The sequence below is a fragment of the Oncorhynchus gorbuscha genome, linkage group LG08, assembly GCF_021184085.1.
Source record: "Oncorhynchus gorbuscha isolate QuinsamMale2020 ecotype Even-year linkage group LG08, OgorEven_v1.0, whole genome shotgun sequence".
Taxonomy (NCBI): Eukaryota; Metazoa; Chordata; class Actinopteri; order Salmoniformes; family Salmonidae; genus Oncorhynchus; species Oncorhynchus gorbuscha.
In genome coordinates this window covers 547,759-565,066 of record NC_060180.1, presented here as the reverse complement: position 1 = coordinate 565,066, position 17,308 = coordinate 547,759, and the positions used below count along the sequence as shown (strand labels likewise).

The window sequence follows — 17,308 nt, the reverse complement described above, 5'->3', positions numbered from 1 at the left end:
CACGACGCCCAAGCCCCACGACGCCCAAGCCCCACGACGCCCAAGCCCCACGACGCCCAAGCCGCACGACGCCCAAGCCCCACGACGCCCAAGCCCCATGACGCCCAAGCCCCATGACGCCCAAGCCCCATGCCGCCCAAGCTCCATGACACCCAAGCCCCATGACACCCAAGCCCCATGACACCCAAGCCCCATGACACCCAAGCCCCATGACTCCCAAGCCCCATGACTCCCAAGCCCCATTACAGCTGCTCTTAATACGATGTGCAAGTGGTGTCGTCCTGCGTCATACTTCCGGGTCCTGTCTTTTAAATGGGCTTGATGATTATATCGACTTATTCATGAAAATGTACTCATTTAAGATATACAGCACCAGTCAAAAGTTTCCATTTCCCCCATTATTTAAATCAGTCTTCCAAATAGTGTGTTTGGGATTCCTTCTATTCAACTCCTTCTAATCAACTCCTTCTATTCAACTCCTTCTATTCAACTCCTTCTATTCAACTCCTTCTATTCAACTCCTTCTAATCAACTCCTTCTATTCAACTCCTTCTATTCAACTCCTTCTATTCAACTCCTTCTATTCAACTCCTTCTATTCAACTCCTTCTATTCAACACCTCCTATTCAACTCCTTCTGTTCAACTCCTTCTATTCAACTCATTCACAGGCAGACAGAGACACTAACCATTTCCCCCATTATTTAAATCGGTCTTCCAAATAGTGTGACTGGATGTGAAGTGTTTCACTTGAAAACATTTACATTTACATTTAAGTCATTTAGCAGACACTCTTATCCAGAGCGACTTACAAATTGGTGCATGCACCTTATGACATCCAGTAGAACAGTCACTTTACAATAATGCATCTAAATCTTAAAGGGGGGGTGAGAAGGATTACTTTATCCTATCCTAGGTATTCCTTAAAGAGGTGGGGTTTCAGGTGTCTCCGGAAGGTGGTGATTGACTCCGCTGTCCTGGCGTCGTGAGGGAGTTTGTTCCACCATTGGGGGCCAGAGCAGCGAACAGTTTTGACTGGGCTGAGCGGGAACTGTACTTCCTCAGTGGTAGGGAGGCGAGCAGGCCAGAGGTGGATGAACGCAGTGCAGGGTGTAGGGCCTGATCAGAGCCTGGAGGTACTGAGGTGCCGTTCCCCTCACAGCTCCGTAGGCAAGCACCATGGTCTTGTAGCGGATGCGAGCTTCAACTGGAAGCTCAACTGGAAGTAAACATTGATCATTGGCCTCGGGCCATCTAGTGGATTGGGTTGTCACTGACTCTACTAAAGGCTTGGCTCGGACGAGTCCCCTGCTCCCCCAGACTCTACTAAATGCTTGGCTAGGACGAGTCCCCTGCTCCCCCAGACTCTACTAAAGGCTTGGCTAGAACGAGTACCCTGCTCCCCCAGACTCTACTAAAGGCTTGGCTAGGACGAGTCCCCTGCTCCCCCAGACTCTACTAAAGGCTTGGCTAGGACGAGTCCCCTGCTCCCCCAGACTCTACTAAAGGCTTGGCTAGGACGAGTCCCCTGCTCCCCCAGACTCTACTAAAGGCTTGGCTAGGACGAGTCCCCTGCTCCCCCAGACTCTACTAAAGGCTTGGCTAGGACGAGTACCCTGCTCCCCCAGACTCTACCAAAGGCTTGGCTTGGACGAGTCCCCTGCTCCCCAGACTCTACTAAAGGCTTGGCTAGGACGAGTCCCCTGCTCCCCCAGACTCTACTAAAGGCTTGGCTAGGACGAGTCCCCTGCTCCCCAGACTCTACTAAAGGCTTGCTCCCCCTGCTCCCCCAGACTCTACTAAAGGCTTGGCTTGGACGAGTCCCCTGCTCCCCCAGACTCTACTAAAGGCTTGGCTAGGACGAGTCCCCTGCTCCCCCAGACTCTACTAAAGGCTTGGCTGGGACGAGTCCCCTGCTCCCCCAGACTCTACTAAAGGCTTGGCTGGGACGAGTCCCCTGCTCCCCCAGACTCTACTAAAGGCTTGGCTGGGACGAGTCCCCTGCTCCCCCAGACTCTACTAAAGGCTTGGCTTGGACGAGTCCCCTGCTCCCCCAGACTCTACTAAAGGCTTGGCTTTGAAGTCCCCTGCTCCCCCAGACTCTACTAAAGGCTTGGCTAGGACGAGTCCCCTCCCCCAGACTCTACTAAAGGCTTGGCTAGACTCCCCTGCTCCCCCAGACTCTACTAAAGGCTTGGCTAGGACGAGTCCCCTGCTCCCCAGACTCTACTAAAGGCTTGGCTAGGACCCCATGCTCCCCAGACACTACTAAAGGCTTGGCTAGGACGAGTCCCCTGCTCCCCCAGACACTTATGTGTGTGGGATTCCCAGTTTTATGTATGTTCTCTGTGTGACATGCGTCACCTACTGTGATTATTTCCAGGTGCTAGATGTTAGAGTCAGACAGGGTTTTACCATTAAATGGGCAGTATTTTCCCTGTGTCTGTGTACAGGTTGACCTGCTCTGGGAGGATGAGAGAGGGACAGTGTGGACTGATCCTAATTCCATGAACAAGTTGGTGAGTCTAAAAATAAGGCAGTCCATGAAGAAGGAGGCCATATCCTCTGGAACACGGCTCAAATAGCAGCAGATCTGCCAACAAAGCAACGAAGCAATGCTAAATTACCTTAGAGATTGCTGTGGAAGCTGGATGTATTTCTGACCACTGAACATGGCCATATTGGGCTCGTAACTCATCTGTTGCTTTGGTAGACTCTACTTCTTGCAACTCTGCTGTGGACTGTATGGGATGAAATTGGAGTGTCAACAACAGCTCAGCAGTTGGGGTTTGATACTTTGACATCTCTGTGTCAGCGGGTAACATTCCAAAACAACTTTAGTCTGCATGTCATTCTGACACCCAGTTTCAGAACGTGGCCATTGGCTGGAGAAGTTCACTGACAGGGGGGGTCACCATGGGAACTACACTGACAGGGGGGGTCACCATGGGAACTACACTGACAGGGGGGTCACCATGGGAACTACACTGACAGGGGGGTCACCATGGGAACTACACTGACAGGGGGGTCACCATGGGAACTACACTGACAGGGGGGTCACCATGGGAACTACACTGACAGGGGGGTCACCATGGGGACAACTTCTTGTAACATGTTGTATGTTTGTCTAAAGATCTGGGGAAAAACACAACGGCTAATTGATCCATGTGTTTCTCCTTGTAAATGTCTGAGTTGAATATTACATTCAGCCCTCCATTGACTTCACACTGTCTGAAAGACTGTATAACCTGTAATGTGGACCACAGAAAAAACAACACATAATTGATCCATGTGTTTCTCCTTGTAAATAACCTGTAATGTGGACCACAGAGAGATCCGGTTCAGAACAGCACATTATCTAGACCTCATAACCTGTAATGTGGACACAGAGAGATCGGTTCAGAACAGCACATTATCTAGACCTCATAACCTGTAATGTTCAGAACAGACATTATCTAGACCTCAGAACCTGAATGTTCCGGTTCAGAACAGCACATTATCTAGACCTCATAACCTGTAATGTGGACCACAGAGAGATCCGGTTCAGAACAGCACATTATTTAGACCTCATAACCTGTAATGTGGACCACAGAGAGATCCGGTTCAGAACAGCACATTATCTAGACCTCATAACCTGTAATGTGGACCACAGAGAGATCCGGTTCAGAACAGCACATTATCTAGACCTCATAACCTGTAATGTGGATCACAGAGAGATCCGGTTCAGAACAGCACATTATCTAGACCTTATTAGTCGACCACGAGGTCCTGTCATTGCTGACGTTGGCCACCATAACAGATGGACAGTGAGATAATTGAGATGTGAATAAGAGCTGAAGGAATGCAGCTTGGTTGTTCTGTGGATCGACGCCACAGCATGTGACATGTCATATCCAGATGTACATTTTGACTGTGACATTTTACTGGACTGAATCATGTTAAAAGTGCCAGAGCCTCTTGGGTGTCTCAGTTGTCTCAGGCAAACTCCTGTCTGTGGTGATTACTTTGCGACTACTTTGCGAGCCTAAGTCGTTGAAGGCACCATTAAAATGTCTTGGATCAAGAGTTACTGTCTGATCCTCCCAAGGTCCTGCCAAAATATGTTAACTATGTACAATGACAGTTTTATAATGCCAGTTTACTCAATGGTTTAATGACATCTGGCAGTTAACAGTGTGTCAGAAGCCAGAAACTCCTGTTCTGGACAGCCCCCATCCACATGGTGTGCAGGTTCTTATTCCACCCCAGCACTATGTCCCTCGGATACCAAAACACAGGTCGAATATCATGCCAGATCTTTGCACATTAAAATAACTTTGAAAGTCATAAACTCTTAGTCTGCATGGTGTTGATGTTCTCTCCACCCACATTCACGCCAAGTAAATATCTTGTGTCTAATAACAGTGGCATCTGCTCAACTAGTGCATCCAGCAGCTGCCCTCTATGGGGCTTCTTGTACTGATGTGCTGGGTGGACACTGAACAAACAGGAGGTATTCAGGTGAAATGTTCTGAACATTGCTGATAGAAATGTATTGAATAGAGCTGACGTGATTCTCTATTCTACCTGACAGGCAGTCATATCTGTTCTACACAATACATTTCTGTCTGAACGTCACCCTATTGAACATTAATATAGCTGGAACCACATTAGACACAAAGAACATTTAAACGACTATTAAATGCAGAGGTTTTGAAACACAAAAGATTTGATAGAGTTTGAAGAATGTCAAATGCCTGTCCATAAAGAAGACCTTGATCAAATACATGTACCAAAAATGATTTAAAGCAATGCCTCTGCTGATGGTGTCTCCTTCACAAGTTGCATTGAGGTATATGTTGTGAAATTGTTAGATATTACTTGTTAGATATTGTTGCACTGTCGGAACTAGAAGCACAAGCATTTCGCTACACCAGCAACAACACCATCTGTTAACTCCATCTGTTGAATACGTGTACAGTATATGACCAATACAATTGGATTTGCTAGAGCTGTCTGTTAGAAAGATATTAAAACTGTATTGTAAAGGATTCATTAAAATGTCATAGAAATGGAAAGGAATCTGTTACTTTATAGTAACTACATAGTCATTTTAAAGCAGTTTTAAAGAAGCCAGCTGCTAAACGGTTTACCTCAGAGTGTAATAAAAGTTTGAGGCAGCTACTTGGCTGTCAGAAATATGAGTGGATAAGATGATTTAAATACTGTACTGATGTTATGTAAGCCTGAAGAATCCTCCTGGACCGTTTTAGACAACTGACATGTGAGACAAAAAAAAAGCTCCTGCAGCATCTTCAATAGATCATACTGTAGATAAATAACTACACCGTTGATTTAACACTTTTATAGCTTTTAAATATGTATTTTATAAATAAATAATAAATAATAATAATACATAATAATAATACATATTTTAATATGATAGATCACAAGTATGAGGTGACTGAGGAGACAGTTCAGATTTGTTTGCAAGCAAAATATAAAACAATTGGTCAAAAAACACATTATGTTGCTGATAAAGATGAATGTAACTAAAATTGAATGAAATAAGGTCAGATGATTGTGAAATGTTTTTATTGGTATTGGGTTAACAGGAACTCCATTTCAGTACTTGAGGTGCTATGGTAGAAACATTGGAGTCAATCTGATACCGCAAACTTTTGATACTGTCATAATTATTATTCATTATTAACTATTATTATCTCTTATTGATGTTAACTCAATTCAATTTGGAGACTCATATTACATTAAAAAACTAATGTAATGGGAGTGTGGCGCTCCTGGGAGTTGGTGGCGCTAGTGAGACACAGAAATACAGAGGTCTCTCAGTCAATCCATGTCCTTTACCAGAGTGGTCCATAATTAACTTTTGCCTGGTTGTCAGTTCCAACCAGATATAAACAGGCTGAGACCCCAGCATCCATAAGACAGACACCTTCTTCCTCTGTGGTAAGACTCTCTCCACCTCTTCACATGTTTACATTTGTGTCATCTTAGCACTCAGCATGTGAGGCAGTGAGGCAGTGAGGCAGTGAGGCAGTGAGGCAGTGAGGCAGTGGCTAAATGGCCTGTTTCAGTTTACTTCTGCATTTAGTTATTTACATTATTTCTGCATTGTCAGATTTTACAATATGCAATCAACTGGAATTAATTTGAAATGTTTTTACATTAAATGTGTTTAACTTGAAACATGTAGCTTTTATTTACTGCCAAACGTGGTTCTCCTGCTGTTTATAAATGGAAGGGTTGGTTTATAATGTAACTGGGTTTTCAGGGGTATTTATTTGAATTCTTGTCAGAATGTGTAGTTAAGTGAGTTGTCACCAGGACAATGAAAGTTACCAGTTGCACCTGTAGTTTAATTGGACAAGGTTGTCATGATTGAGTTGAATGAAGGTTGTAATGTGTTGAATTACACCGTTCTAAATGTTTTCTACCTCTTCGGGGGCTAAATGATTATGCTTTAGACTTGTGCGTGTTTACAACAACCTAATGTTTCCCAGGGTTCTCCAAGAAGTACACATTCATCTGTAGAAGGGGAAAAGAAGGTGAGACATAGTTTGAGTCTTCATAAGAAAAGTGACAAATGTTCTGTGAGAGAAACCACTCACAACTCTGTTGACTGTGGAGGAAGCACCACAGAGTCAATCATGTTTCTTGTTTCGCCTCTTTCCTAGTGATCCGTCACCATGAGTACGGACGCGGAGATGCAAATCTACGGCAAGGCTGCCATATACCTCCGTAAGCCTGAGAAGGAGAGGATGGAGGCACAAACCGCACCCTTTGATTCAAAGAACGCCTGCTATGTCGCAGACACCAAGGAGCTTTACCTTAAGGGTTTGGTCACTGCCAGGGCTGAAGGAAAGTGTACTGTGACAGTCGCGCATCCGGACGGCACTAAGGAGGTAAAAGCCTGATTTGAAAACTATTCAAATTACTCCATATCTTGAAATAAACATCAACATGATCAAAACATGCCAATAGACTAAACGAAATAAGTAACAACAGCAGAATATAACCTTCAAACACTTTTTATCGCTGCTATTTAAAAATTAGCATGACATTTTCTGTGCTGACTAGTTACTAATCACCATGTGTGTCAGTGGTTGATGACAAAGTCGTTGGATTGGATGGGCTTGTGCAGATTTTCTTTTTAAATGTAAAGATTGAACTTGTATTTAATGAGCAAACAGAATTCAGTCCTGTCCAGTTTGATCTGCATATAATCTATATTTCTGACTGTTTCAGGCAGGAAAAGAGTTCAAGGAAGCGGACGTCTACCAGATGAACCCCCCGAAGTACGACAAGATTGAGGACATGGCCATGATGACCTACCTGAATGAAGCCTCTGTGTTGTATAACCTCAAAGAGCGTTATGCAGCATGGATGATCTATGTAAGATACCTGTATAAACATACACACACATACAGTACTACACATAAAGTCATGGTAGAAACCAAAACAGACCAATACAGTAGACCTACATTACTATACCATAGTACACCCACATCCTCACATAAATCCAGGTAAACTTCAATCTGATTGTTCTAATCCCCTAATTGGATTTATTCTCGTTCATCCAGACCTACTCTGGGCTGTTCTGTGCCACGGTGAACCCCTACAAGTGGCTTCCTGTGTACGACATGGAGGTTGTTAACGCCTACAGAGGGAAGAAGAGGATGGAGGCTCCACCCCATATCTTCTCCGTCTCTGACAACGCCTTTCAGTTCATGCAGATTGGTATGAGCACTAATGGAAGGATGGATGGATGGATGGATGGATGGATGGATGGATGGATGGGTATATGAATGGATGGATGGGTGGATGGCTGGATGGATGGATGGATGGATGGATGGATGGATGGATGGATGGGTATGAATGGATGGATGGGTGGGTGGATGGCTGGATGGATGGATGGATGGATGGATGGAAGTTAAAATATGCTTTAGAGATGTATCTACTGTTTTCTAGTCTACGTTAGAACAGTTTGCTGGTAATATCTGATTTCACTGGCCTTGAATGGAAAAGGTTCCTAATTTAAATCCATGATGATGCTATGAATTCAATAATGTCCCCGTAATGTTGCTTGAGTATGATAATCAATATGTTGTTTTGTTGCAGACCAGGAGAACCAGTCCGTCCTGATTACGTAAGTTGTTTACTAAAATCTCACTTGAGAAAATGTTTCCACTGCAATATGTTGCGTCACTTGGGTGTGATATATTACATTATGAATGGATTAGGCTCCGCATAGGAATGAGTCGATGAGCGGGGCTATTTGTTAATGAGAGAGGTACAGGATAGAGGTACAGGATAGAGGTACAGGATAGAGGTACAGGATAGAGGTACAGGATAGAGGTACAGGATAGAGGTACAGGATAGAGGTACAGGATAGAGGTACAGGATAGAGGTACAGGATAGAGGTACGGGATAGAGGTACAGGATAGAGGTACAGGATAGAGGTACAGGATAGAGGTACAGGATAGAGGTACAGGATAGAGGTACAGGATAGAGGTATGGGATAGAGGTACAGGATAGAGGTACAGGATAGAGGTACGGGATAGAGGTACGGGATAGAGGTACAGGATAGAGGTACAGGAGAGAGGTACAGGATAGAGGTACAGGATAGAGGTACAGGATATTTGTTAATGATAGAGGTACAGGATAGAGGTACAGGATATTTGTTAATGAGAGAGGTACAGGATAGAGGTACAGGATATTTGTTAATGAGAGAGGTACAGGATACAGGTACAGGATAGGACAGGATAGAGGTACAGGATATTTGTTAATGAGAGAGGTACAGGATATTTGTTAATGAGAGGTACAGGATAGAGGTACAGGATATTTGTTAATGAGAGGGTACAGGATAGAGGTACAGGATATTTGTTAATGAGAGAGGTACAGGATAGAGGTACAGGATATTTGTTAATGAGAGAGGTACAGGATAGAGGTACAGGATATTTGTTAATGAGAGAGGTACAGGATAGAGGTACAGGATATTTGTTAATGAGAGAGGTACAGGATAGAGGTACAGGATATTTGTTAATGAGAGAGGTACAGGATAGAGGTACAGGATATTTGTTAATGAGAGAGTACAGGATAGAGGTACAGGATATTTGTTAATGAGAGAGTACAGGATAGAGGTACAGGATATTTGTTAATGAGAGAGGTACAGGATAGAGGTACAGGATATTTGTTAATGAGAGAGGTACAGGATAGAGGTACAGGATATTTGTTAATGAGAGAGGTACAGGATAGAGGTACAGGATATTTGTTAATGAGAGGTACAGGATAGAGGTACAGGATATTTGTTAATGAGAGAGGTACAGGATAGAGGTACAGGATATTTGTTAATGAGAGAGGTACAGGATAGAGGTACAGGATATTTGTTAATGAGAGAGGTACAGGATAGAGGTACAGGATATTTGTTAATGAGAGAGGTACAGGATAGAGGTACAGGATATTTGTTAATGAGAGAGGTACAGGATAGAGGTACAGGATATTTGTTAATGAGAGAGGTACAGAATAGAGGTACAGGATATTTGTTAATGAGAGAGGTACAGGATAGAGGTACAGGATATTTGTTAATGAGAGAGGTACAGGATAGAGGTACAGGATATTTGTTAATGAGAGAGGTACAGGATATAGGTACAGGATATTTGTTAATGAGAGAGGTACAGGATACAGGTACAGGATAGAGGTACAGGATAGAGGTACAGGATATTTGTTAATGAGAGAGGTACAGGATAGAGGTACAGCATATTTGTTAATGAGAGAGGTACAGGATAGAGGTACAGGATATTTGTTAATGAGAGAGGTACAGGATAGAGGTACATTATATTTGTTAATGAGAGAGGTACAGGATAGAGGTACAGGATATTTGTTAATGAGAGAGGTACAGGATAGAGGTACAGGATATTTGTTAATGAGAGAGGTACAGGATAGAGGTACAGGATATTTGTTAATGAGAGAGGTACAGGATAGAGGTACAGGATATTTGTTAATGAGAGAGGTACAGAATAGAGGTACAGGATATTTGTTAATGAGAGAGGTACAGGATAGAGGTACAGGATATTTGTTAATGAGAGAGGTACAGGATAGAGGTACAGGATATTTGTTAATGAGAGAGGTACAGGATAGAGGTACAGGATATTTGTTAATGAGAGAGGTACAGGATAGAGGTACAGGATATTTGTTAATGAGAGAGGTACAGGATAGAGGTACATTATATTTGTTAATGAGAGAGGTACAGGATAGAGGTACAGGATATTTGTTAATGAGAGAGGTACAGGATAGAGGTACAGGATATTTGTTAATGAGAGAGGTACAGGATAGAGGTACAGGATATTTGTTAATGAGAGAGGTACAGGATAGAGGTACAGGATATTTGTTAATGAGAGAGGTACAGAATAGAGGTACAGGATATTTGTTAATGAGAGAGGTACAGGATAGAGGTACAGGATATTTGTTAATGAGAGAGGTACAGGATAGAGGTACAGGATATTTGTTAATGAGAGAGGTACAGGATAGAGGTACAGGATATTTGTTAATGAGAGAGGTACAGGATAGAGGTACAGGATGTTTGTTAATGATTTACTTATGAATTAAAACACGTCAACAGTGTTTTTTTCAATGTTATTTCTTAGTTAAAGCCAATCTGACATTCAAACATGTGACTAAAACCCCTGTTTCTCTGTCATATTAACCAGCGGAGAATCCGGTGCAGGAAAGACTGTCAACACCAAGCGTGTCATCCAGTACTTTGCCACCATTGCAGTGTCTGGTGCCAAGAAGGAAGCAGAACCAGGCAAAATGCAGGTAGGTTGAACCTTTCTAACACATTTCAGTTTGGTGGGCTGTGATCAAGCAATTGAGAATAACTAATTTAACCAGTTTCTGAGCAACTTGTGTTTGTCTCAATCAGGGGTCTCTTGAGGATCAGATCATTGCTGCTAACCCTCTGCTGGAGGCTTACGGTAATGCCAAGACAGTGAGGAACGACAACTCGTCTCGCTTCGTAAGTATAAAGGGCACACTGGGAAAGTGATCTAATATTGGACCAATGTATTTCAGTATTTCCCTTCTGACATCAATAGATGTCCAACAAACTGTAACATTTAAAGGGGTCTATCAAAGTAAAATGTTAGATGTATTTAGTTAACCTCTTTCTAACCCCCATGCTCTACTGTAGGGTAAATTCATCAGGATTCACTTCCAAGGTAGCAAACTGGCTAAAGCTGACATTGAGACCTGTGAGTCGATATGGATTATTTCTCAATGATTTCCTAAATTCACACAGACTTCTTGGGGAGATAAGCTTTATCCAATTCTCTCTCTCTCTCTCTCTCTCTCTCTCTCTCTCTCTCTCTCTCTCTCTCTCTCTCTCTCTCTCTCTCTCTCTCTCTCTCTCTCTCTCTCTCTCTCTCTCTCTCTCTCTCTCTCTCTCTCTCTCTCTCTCTCTCTCTCTCTCTCTCTCTCTCTCTCTCTCTCTCTCTCTCTCTCTTCTCTCTTCTCTCTTTTGCTCTCTCTCTCAGACCTGCTAGAAGTCCAGAGTGTCCTTCCAGCTTCCCGATGAGAGAGGTTACCACATCTTCTTCCAGATGATGACCAATCACAAACCTGACATTATTGGTGAGGCAAAGTAGAGGCTCAGGGGGAATGTTTCCTACCTCCATTATAAATACTATTACAATGAGTACATCCATGGTAACAAGGCATCTAGATATGGGTCAGATCTTTGGGAAATATCTATCAAGTAATGGACTGTGATGCACTAGTCCACGAGTCTCAGTTGATGCTATTTATTTTATACTACATCCTTGAGTCCATCTATTGAGTAAAGGAGAGATACTGTAAAGGTAGGACAGTAGAATTCTAAGAGATTTAACTGACAAGACATCCTCTGTTGTCCATAGAAATGTCACTCATCACCACCAACCCCTACGACTTCCCCATGTGCAGTCAGGGTCAGATCACTGTGGCCAGCATCAACGACAAGGAAGAGCTGGATGCCACAGACGTGAGTCAAACAAAGGGTTCATCATATTCTATATATGGAATGGGTAGGACCACCATGCACACTGAATGCACTGTGCAATTCCAACCTGGTGGCTGCTGGGAATTTTAATGTATTTGTTTGTTTGATTCTAAATGCCTTGAGTTCGTGTTAGGAATTGTATGAATAATGACTAAACAATAACTACATTTAAATAGAACTATAACTAATTAAACTCTACTCTGTTTTATTATATCCAATTAATAATGTTCATTCATAAGGAAGGGATTATGTAGCATGAAACAGGGGGTAATTAAACATAATAAATACCATTCCTACCAGGTTGGGGAGGACTGGATTGTGGGTTTTAAATAGGCAAAAAGGATCGTTAACCTGTGGTTGAACCGACTCAACTTAGCTCTGGGATGTTTAGATAAGGCAGAGAGTGTTTTCCTGGGTTTTCCATCATCTGGAACTGTCTTCTAAATAGTGATGGATGAAGGTGAAGATTGCAGAAGTGAATCTAGATAAGTGTGTCTAGAGTGAACGAGCGAGGGGGTGGGAATAAACTATTGAACCTGTTTTGTCCTGGCCGATAGGAGTGAAGGAGCGAGGGGGTGGGAATAAACTATTGAACCTGTTCTGTCCTGGCCGATAGGAGTGAAGGAGCGAGGGGGTGGGAATAAACTATTGAACCTGTTCTGTCCTGGCCGATAGGAGTGAAGGAGCGAGGGGGTGGGAATAAACTATTGAACCTGTTCTGTCCTGGCCGATAGGAGTGAAGGAGCGAGGGGGTGGGAATAAACTATTGAACCTGTTCTGTCCTGGCCGATAGGAGGAAGGACATTTTATAACCTATGACGTCATATTTTGTACATAAACTGTTGTTGGTGGTTTCATGGCAGCGCGCTCCGAGTATAAATATTATTATCTAATTTTGATAAGACTGGTCTCTGTCTATTTTATGCAAATAAGAATCTTACAAATTCTCATAAAACTAAGTGAATTTAATTAATGAAATTATGAAATTTCGATGACAGTTAGTTAGGCCTGTGCCTCAAGGAACTCTTCATGCCTTCACACTTCACCTTGAGGCCCATACTGTACATGTAAGACATCCACAAGAGAGTGTCACTAAGTTCCTATGGAACTGTGTCAAATAGAGGTTGTGCTGTCACCTACCTGTGTTGGTCAAGTGTAATCACGTGGATCTGAGAAGCCAGTCAAATGTCCATCCCATTTGTTCTGCTGAGAGAACAGAACTGCAGTTCATCACTGTTGTACTCCCTGTCTAATGCCAGGATGCCATTACAATCCTGGGCTTCACCAACGATGAGAAAAATAGCATCTACAAGCTGACAGGAGCTGTACTGCACCATGGCAACTTGAAATTCAAGCAGAAGCAGCGTGAGGAGCAGGCCGAGCCAGACGGCACAGAGGGTGAGTCCCACTCATAGATATACACTATGTAAACATTAGTCCCAGTCCCACTCATAGATATACAATATGTAAACATTAGTCTCATTCCCACTCATAGATATACAATATGTAAACATTAGTCCCAGTCCCAGTCCCACTCATAGATATACAATATGTAAACATTAGTCCCAGTCCCAGTCCCACTCATAGATATACAATATGTAAACATTAGTCTCATTCCCACTCATAGATATACAATATGTAAACATTAGTCCCATTCCCAGTCCCACTCATAGATATACAATATGTAAACATTAGTCCCATTCCCAGTCCCACTCATAGATATACAATATGTAAACATTATTCCCATTCCCAGTCCCACTCATATATATACAATATGTAAACATTAGTCCCATTCCCAGTCCCACTCATAGATATACAATATGTAAACATTAGTCTCATTCCCACTCATAGATATACAATATGTAAACATTAGTCCCAGTCCCACTCATAGATATACAATATGTAAACATTAGTCCCATTCCCACTCCTAGATATACAATATGTAAACATTAGTCCCATTCCCAGTCCCACTCCTAGATATACAATATGTAAACATTATTCCCATTCCCAGTCCCACTCATATATATACAATATGTAAACATTAGTCTCATTCCCACTCATAGATATACAATATGTAAACATTAGTCCCAGTCCCACTCATAGATATACAATATGTAAACATTAGTCTCATTCCCACTCATAGATATACAATATGTAAACATTAGTCCCAGTCCCACTCATAGATATACAATATGTAAACATTAGTCCCATTCCCACTCATAGATATACAATATGTAAACATTAGTCCCATTCCCACTCATAGATATACAATATGTAAACATTAGTCCCATTCCCACTCATAGATATACAATATGTAAACATTAGTCCCATTCCCACTCATAGATATACAATATGTAAACATTAGTCCCATTCCCAGTCCCACTCATAGATATACAATATGTAAACATTAGTCCCTGTCCCACTCATAGATATACAATATGTAAACATTAGTCCCATTCCCACTCATAGATATACAATATGTAAACATTAGTCCCATTCCCACTCATAGATATACAATATGTAAACATTAGTCCCATTCCCACTCATAGATATACAATATGTAAACATTAGTCCCATTCCCACTCATAGATATACAATATGTAAACATTAGTCCCTGTCCCACTCATAGATATACAATATGTAAACATTAGTCCCATTCCCAGTCCCACTCATAGATATACAATATGTAAACATTAGTCCCAGTCCCAGTCCCACTCATAGATATACAATATGTAAACATTAGTCCCAGTCCCACTCATAGATATACAATATGTAAACATTAGTCCCAGTCCCACTCATAGATATACAATATGTAAACATTAGTCCCAGTCCCACTCATAGATATACAATATGTAAACATTAGTCCCATTCCCACTCATAGATATACAATATGTAAACATTAGTCCCATTCCCAGTCCCACTCATAGATATACAATATGTAAACATTAGTCTCATTCCCACTCATAGATATACAATATGTAAACATTAGTCCCATTCCCAGTCCCACTCATAGATATACAATATGTAAACATTAGTCCCATTCCCAGTCCCACTCATAGATATACAATATGTAAACATTAGTCCCATTCCCAGTCCCACTCATAGATATACTATATGTCAGATAGACAGAGCCTCCTCAAAGCCCGGCAGGAGATCATTTATGGAGACCAATTTACAACCTCCAGAAATTATATAAATTATGGATGTGGGTTCAAATCAAAACCAAACCCTTTTGTCAGTGTGACATCAGAAACAAGTGATCTTGTGTTTCTGAGTCTGTTGTTGTTGGTTCTCTCTCCAGTGGCTGATAAAATCGGCTACCTGCTGGGCCTGAACTCAGCTGAGATGCTGAAGGCTCTGTGCTACCCCAAAGTGAAGGTCGGCAACGAGTATGTGACCAAGGGACAGACTGTGCCTCAGGTAAGGCGGCCAAACACAGCGTCTACCATTTTCTGAGCACCAGAAATATTTTGGTGATGAGTATATTGATGGTTTTGAATAGTGATGATGTTTTCCCCAAGCTCTTTTCACCTTGTCACTAGACATGGTCAATATCTCATGTATTAATTTGAGCTATTATCATTGCAGGTTAATAACTCAGTCTCGGCTCTGGCCAAGTCCATCTACGAGAGGATGTTCTTGTGGATGGTCATCCGTATCAACGAGATGTTGGACACCAAGAATTCAAGGCAGTTCTACATCGGTGTGCTCGACATTGCCGGGTTTGAGATCTTTGATGTGAGTCTGAGACCAGAACAAGACAATTAGTTGTGATTGAGAGGGATTACAGCCTTGTATGATGATGAAATGATCCCTTCTGAAATTCCTTCAACAGTACAACAGCATGGAGCAGCTCTGCATCAACTTCACCAATGAGAAACTGCAACAGTTTTTCAACCACACCATGTTCGTCTTGGAACAAGAGGAGTACAAGAAGGAGGGAATCATCTGGGCCTTCATTGACTTCGGCATGGACTTGGCTGCCTGCATTGAGCTTATTGAGAAGGTACGCTGTCTGTCAGGATTATAATGGACCTCAACAGCAAAGCTCATTTATGATCCTAATGTAAATATCACTAATTTGATGTACATCTCTTTCCTAAAGCCATTGGGCATCTTCTCCATCCTTGAAGAGGAGTGCATGTTCCCCAAGGCTTCAGACACTTCCTTCAAGAACAAGCTGTATGACCAGCATCTTGGAAAAAACAAGGCGTTTGAGAAGCCCAAGCCAGCCAAAGGCAAGGCAGAGGCCCACTTCTCCCTGGTTCACTATGCCGGCACTGTGGACTACAACATCACTGGCTGGCTGGACAAGAACAAGGACCCCCTGAACGACTCAGTTCTTCAGCTGTACGGGAAGTCTTCAGTCAAACTGATGGCGACCCTGTATGTCGCTGCCCCACCTGAGGGTAAGTCTAGCAGAACATCAAAAGACTTCATGAAGAACTAGTTACAAATCAGTCCCATTTTCTTTAAAGGGTCAATCTGCAGTTGCTACATCCATTTGTGGACTTACAAGATATGTACCCATTCGTTCTTGAACATTTTTTGTTGAAGAACATCGGCTTGGTTCACCTGTCATACCCCATCAGAACCCAAAATATGAGCTTGTTTAAATGTTTGTTAGCAAATTAAATGGAAACATTTACTGCCTCAAAACATTATCAATACTATCATTTTGATATCATGGATGGTCAGTCCTTTAATTCATAGCTCTGTTTATGCATTTGAGTGGTTACATTTCTCCAGACCATCTCAGTGTTATATTGAAACAGTGGCAGGGAGCATATTTTGTTATTGTTTCAACTGCTGATTGCTGCTTTAAATGTATCACCATTTGTCAGGGTGATTTACTGGGTTAATGTACTCATACAATAGGTGTTATTTTACACAATCTCATTGGCAGCATTAAGATGTGTGTGAAGAACCTGAGATTCTCTCATTTATATTGAACTTTTCTCCATTATAACAGATACAACCAAGAAAGGAGGCAAGAAGAAGGGTGGTTCCATGCAGACTGTGTCCTCCCAGTTCAGGGTGAGCTTTTAAAATGTGGATATTCAGCTGTAGTGATTATCAGAAATGATTTCTGATAACATGGTTTGTAACCCTCTTACAGGAGAACTTGGGCAAGCTGATGACCAACTTGAGGAGCACTCATCCTCACTTTGTGCGCTGCCTGATCCCCAACGAGTCAAAGACTCCAGGTACAATAGATGTTGAGTTAAATATGACATCTTGTCAGTACAGTATCAGTAACATTAACAAACCAG

The 17,308-nt window shown here is 42.2% G+C and overlaps 1 pseudogene; it reads left to right on the top strand.

The window, feature by feature from the left end:
* Window positions 1-6,528: 6,528 nt before the first annotated feature.
* The window catches only part of LOC124041075, a 29,157-nt pseudogene continuing 18,377 nt past the window's right edge, over window positions 6,529-17,308 (top strand).